Genomic DNA, 5,560 nt, shown 5'->3' on the forward strand with positions numbered 1-5,560 from the left:
ATCTAATATAATTTTATTACTATGTGTAGACCTGTAAAGGTCAGGTCACCGGTCATTTCAGACAGGGTCATTATTTCAGGTTACGGGTCAAGAAATATTTTCCACCAATATTATTATTATTAGTCATTACGTGTCTACAAGTTTAAATCGTCACAAAAACACATCAATTCCTAACTAATTTTGTATCAATGATATGTTTTAATTTAAAATTTGACATATAGATTAAAAATATATTTTAAAATTCAATAAACAACTCGGGCATCGCACGGGCACAAAACTAGTTAATAAATAATTTCAGGAAACTTAGTGTGATTTTTTAAGCTTCTTAAGGCCCTATAGCCCTTATTCAATTATCTTCACTTAAGCTATTCACTTATCTTATTTAAACATATTTGAACATTATCGAACTTGATAAACGTTATCAACCTTTAATAAGCAAGCTAAAGGTTGATAAGGCTACACAATTTAAATTAAATAAGGTTTGATAAATTTATGTGACGTACTAGATAAACTCAGATAAATTTTTGTAAGATTAGATTAATAAGTATAGATAAATAGAAATGAGTTAAATAGAATTCACCCTATATGATATAATATTTTTTTGATAAAGATGTCTTTGGGCTGGGTAGTGCAGGGCAGGGCTAGGTAGGGTAGTGGATTACTGGGATTTGGACCCATGGGCTCAAATGGACCTATAATAGGCGTGAAAATTATACCCTACATCCTAGTGTAGGATGGTCTACCTACACCCCCTGATGCTACGCCGTTTTGTAGCTTGCGGGGAGTACTCACGAGCTACTTCATGCTTCAATTCTTTCCTTTTTTTTTAATTTTTTTTTTTTAATTCCTTGTTTCTTATTATTCAAGCTATGTATATAAATGATTTTAAACCCAATATTTTCTCTCTCCTCAATTGATCAATTTCTATTTTTCTACCTACATTCTCTCTGGTTAATTCATCTTCTTCATTTGATTTTATACTAATTTTGCAGTTTATTTTTCCTACGATTTTGATAATTGTTGTTGATCATCAATGTCTGATTCTTCCTCTGCTAATTTCGATCGTGATTACGAAAGTGTGTTTCCGTCTTCTAGAGTTCGATTGATTGATTCGTTTGTTCATCAACAATGTGAGTAATTACAATCATAATTTTGTAATTTTTATCATCAATACATTGTTGTGTTATAATGCTCTGTTTATTTCAACTTAATTTATGTATTATTATTCTTTTCGTTGCTTCAATTTTCAAAATTTGATTATGATTATGATGAACGTTTTTGGATTGTTCATACTTTGTTATGAATATTTCGCTGCTTCAATTTATTTCATTGCTCCATGTTTGAAAATTGCGTGATTTTGTTTGTATGCTTTTAATTTTTTTTTTTTTTTGGATCATTTTTATATTTTAAATTAATCAATTATGTGTTATCATTTGTACTTCTTAATTTTTTTATGTCATATATGATTATTTGTTTTTACCATTTTTTCTTGATAATATTATGTGTCAAAATTTTCCATATTGATCATGTGCAATTTTGCTATTGAACATTGTATTTGTTAATTATTGTTCATTTTTGAAACTTGTTATGTTCATTTATAATTGTATATTAAAACTTTGTGCAGTGAGAAAAAAAACTGATATTTTATATCTTGCTAAGGTTTTGATCTTATCTGTTTATTTAAGTGTTTGAAATTGAACATTTATATATTTTAATATGATCATTTAACTTTTATTTGGAGGCGAAGGATTTAGTGTTTAAAGGATTTAATATGATCATTTTTGAAACTTGTTATGTTCATTTATAATTGTATATTAAAACTTTGTGCAGTGGGAAAAAAAGCTGATATTTCATATCTTGCTAAAGTTTTGTTTTTCTTATCTGTTTATTTAAGTGTTTGTAATTGAGCATTTATATATTTTAATATGATCATTTAATTTGTTTTGCAGTCGAAGGATTTAAATATTCCTATAAATAAAAATGTTGCTGGTGTTTCTGCTGCTCAAGCTCAATGTAATGTTCCTATAAATAAAGGTGGTGCTGGTGTTAAAAATGATGCTCAAGTTAATCCAAGAGTACTAGTGCGTCTACAAAATCTCAAACTAGATATTTTGTTCCACTCGTAGTTCTTGGCATTGTTCCAACTTCAACTCAGGATTGTTCAAACTTCAATCCAAAAATGTTTAAACCCCATTCCAGAAATGTTCAATCGACAAATGTTTAAGTTATTTCTCCCACAGTTCCAATAAATGATCAAGGTGCTCTTGTTCAAAGTTCTTCAAGTGTTAAAGACATAAGAATTTGTATCTATATAGTACCTTTTTTAGTATATTGTTTTTTTTAAAATTCAACATATGTAAATGATTATTTATCAATTTGAAAATGAACAAAAGTAAAGAACCAACAACCAATTCATAAAACCTAAAAATTATATATATTTTTTTCATACAAATAAAGATTAAAATGAAATATCAATTACAATAATTTTTTTAACAAATAAAATCTATAAGTCTATTTTCCTCCAAAAAAAATCATCTATAAAACTATATATAAGATATGATCATATACACATTCATTAATGAACATATACACTTTCATAAATGAACATATAACATGTACTATTCATTTGCAAACTTCCTTGCTTATCTTCTATTTAACCTATATTTAGTGTTTTTCTTCAAATAGCATCAGTTCCGCATCCTTGCTTCCTAATTTGGTCCACCTGTTGAACAAAATGAATTAACAAATGTTAATTATTATATACACTACTTTATAAATGAACAATATATCTTACATTATTGAACATTTATCACTTTTACACTATTTGGTTTCAAATCACAAATCTAACTCTCATTAAGTTTAGTAGTGAATGTTTCTATATGCTTCATAATGTATACTCCGCAGTTTGTATAATCAGCGTTGTTAAGCCATTTTATCTTCTCCAAAACAACTACATATTCTTCAATTCCATGTGCAAATTTATATCAAATGTGTAACTTTGGACATCACTACAATATAGCTAGATTGGTTGTAAGATATTAGTTTTAATGCATACAAATGAACATTATCAATATTATACATGAGCATAATGTATAAAAGAAATGAACATTCGTTATTTAGGCATATAAATATATATGTAAACTGAAATGAACCAATATTAACATATATTTTAAAATGAACATTACTTTATATGTAAATGAACATTATGAATTTCATAAATGATCAAAAGATTTGATAGAATAAATAAGTCAGTTTCTCAACTCAAATGAATGATTATTTATGCATTTCATAAATGTGCATAACATATCATAAAAATGAACATTATTTATTTAGGCAATAAAGTCAAATATAAACTCAAATAAATTCAAATATACAAATGAACATTTATAATTCTATATATGTTCATATATTAACTCGGAATCGTAGAAATGTTAACATCTATACCATAAGACTTTTTAATATCTTTTAAAAGTTCTAGATCTACAACTTGAGACTTTTGTTCGCTGTTTTTTTAAAATTTTTCTACTCTTGTTTAAATAGGTTTTTGAAATAATACTTACGTTTCTTCAGACTATGCCTTGTTGTGTTCAACGAACAGGATTCTTCTTTGAATCATCATTCTCTTTATCTCTCTACTTCGAAATATATTTTTCGGTTCTGTAAAAAAAAAAAAAAAAAAAACACAAAACATAGTAGATTTTAATGATTTTTGCATAAAATAGTTCTAATCAAGTTAGATTATGTTTCTGAACATGTAATTTCAAAATGAAATACGTAGTAGAAAAAATAGGTTCATACAAAATTTTTTAGTAAAATTACTTACTCTTTCTGTGAATGTTGTTGCGATTGTTGAATTTCTTCGCAAATGTAGACATTTGAAGGAATTTAGCAATATTTTGAAGCAATTTCGTAGTATTTTGAAGCAATTTCGTAGTATTTTGAAGCAATTTTGGTTCATATTTTCTGGTTTTGATGAGAGAGAAAGTCTAGAGAAATGAAGAAGAAGGTTTTAGAGAGAATGGTGGGTAGTTACAGTAGGTTAGTGGGTTATGGGATGTGGGTAACATGATAAACGCATCGTTTAGAGGGGGGTGTAGGTATCCCTACCTACACTAGGGTCTAGTGTATACCAATTATAATAGGCGGACGGTTGAGCCCAAATCACAAAAAACTAGGCCTCGGCCCAGGACTATAGGCCGGCCTAGCCCAAAGCCATCTTTAATCTTATGCTAGCAACTATCTTTTTCTATTTTTTTTAAAAAATATTTATTTATTTATTTGTTTTTTTATAAAAGTGGGAGAATCTATCATCTTTCTTTTATCTGATCTACCAATTTTGTTACGTAGGGTATCTTATATACACATCTAACTAATTGGTCTTAAAGACTTAAATGGTTCACAACTCACAAACATCAAAAAATAAGAAGTAGAGTATAATTTACCTATTAAGTACTATTGAAATTTGACTCCACTACACTATAATACTCTCTCCGTTTCAATATGATAGTCTCATATGGAATCTATCACATAAAATAAGAAAAGAAGAATATTTGGAATCTAACATTAAAGTAAAAAACAATTCATAAATAGTTTTGCCTTATTTAAACTTTTTTGTTTTTTTAAGGAAACCGTCAAGTATAATTGCATAATTTAAGGGAATAATTTCTTTACTTAGACTCATGTCATCAATGCACAATCATTAATTTAACCAATCATAATTTAATAGGTATAAAATAGGAAATAAAAATTAAGTTAAAAGTAGAATACATTCAATATGGGTAGATTTTTTTGAAACGCCAAAAATAGTATATGGGACTAACAAATTGAAACGGAGGGAGTACTAATTAGTGGAGCTTAAGAGAGAAATTAGTTGGATCCATCAAATTGGTTTGTAGACAAGCAAACAATAATTAGCCATGAATTTCGTCCAAATTGATAGCCGTAAAATGTAGTTAATTAGTGCAAATTAAATCTTCAATATTGTCAACAAATTAGTGAATTACAGATAATTATGCATCAGCCATGATGTCAACAAATTATTAATGATTATGCATCATCTATCCAAGCATGATTTTACACGTACGCATTAGTGACTTGGATAAGATCAAATAATGTTAATTGTGTTAGCTACATAAGGAAGTATGGGATCATATTTCCATTCCTCGAATTAAGAGTTTTTTTGAAATACTCCGTATAAAATTGTCTCACGTTATATTATTAAGGCAAAAGCTAATGAGCGTCCCCGGGGCGTTAGATAAGAGAATTAAAGTGTAAATATTAGAGTAAAATTAACATTAATTACACCGAATGACGCGTAATTTTGTCATGAATTCCTAACTTAATACCATTTCAACCAATATAATTTATCCTTTATTAATACGGAGTATAAAATAAAAAAATGTAGTCATATTTGTTTCATACATTTTATTTTAACTTATTTTGTACAAAAAATAAAATTTAAAAAAAAGTTTAAAAATTTATGATCTTTATTAAGATTACCTATTTTTTTGAAAGATAATTTTAGATAATAAGATAAGTAAGTTAAAAAAAACGTATATTT

General features: G+C 27.2%; 1 long non-coding RNA gene across 1 annotated transcript; it reads right to left on the bottom strand.

Annotated features, from left to right (window-relative positions):
* Positions 1 to 2,554: 2,554 nt before the first annotated feature.
* Positions 2,555 to 4,047, bottom strand: LOC145589050 (uncharacterized). Its single transcript, XR_014101629.1, has 3 exons — positions 3,824 to 4,047; positions 3,561 to 3,657; positions 2,555 to 2,722 (listed from the first exon to the last, which is right to left on the bottom strand). It is a non-coding gene; the product is annotated as an uncharacterized LOC145589050 (long non-coding RNA).
* Between the last annotated feature and the right edge of the window lie 1,513 nt (positions 4,048 to 5,560).

The sequence above is a fragment of the Chenopodium album genome, chromosome 2 (genome assembly GCF_948465745.1).
Source record: "Chenopodium album chromosome 2, dcCheAlbu1.1, whole genome shotgun sequence".
Classification (NCBI taxonomy): Eukaryota; Viridiplantae; Streptophyta; class Magnoliopsida; order Caryophyllales; family Amaranthaceae; genus Chenopodium; species Chenopodium album.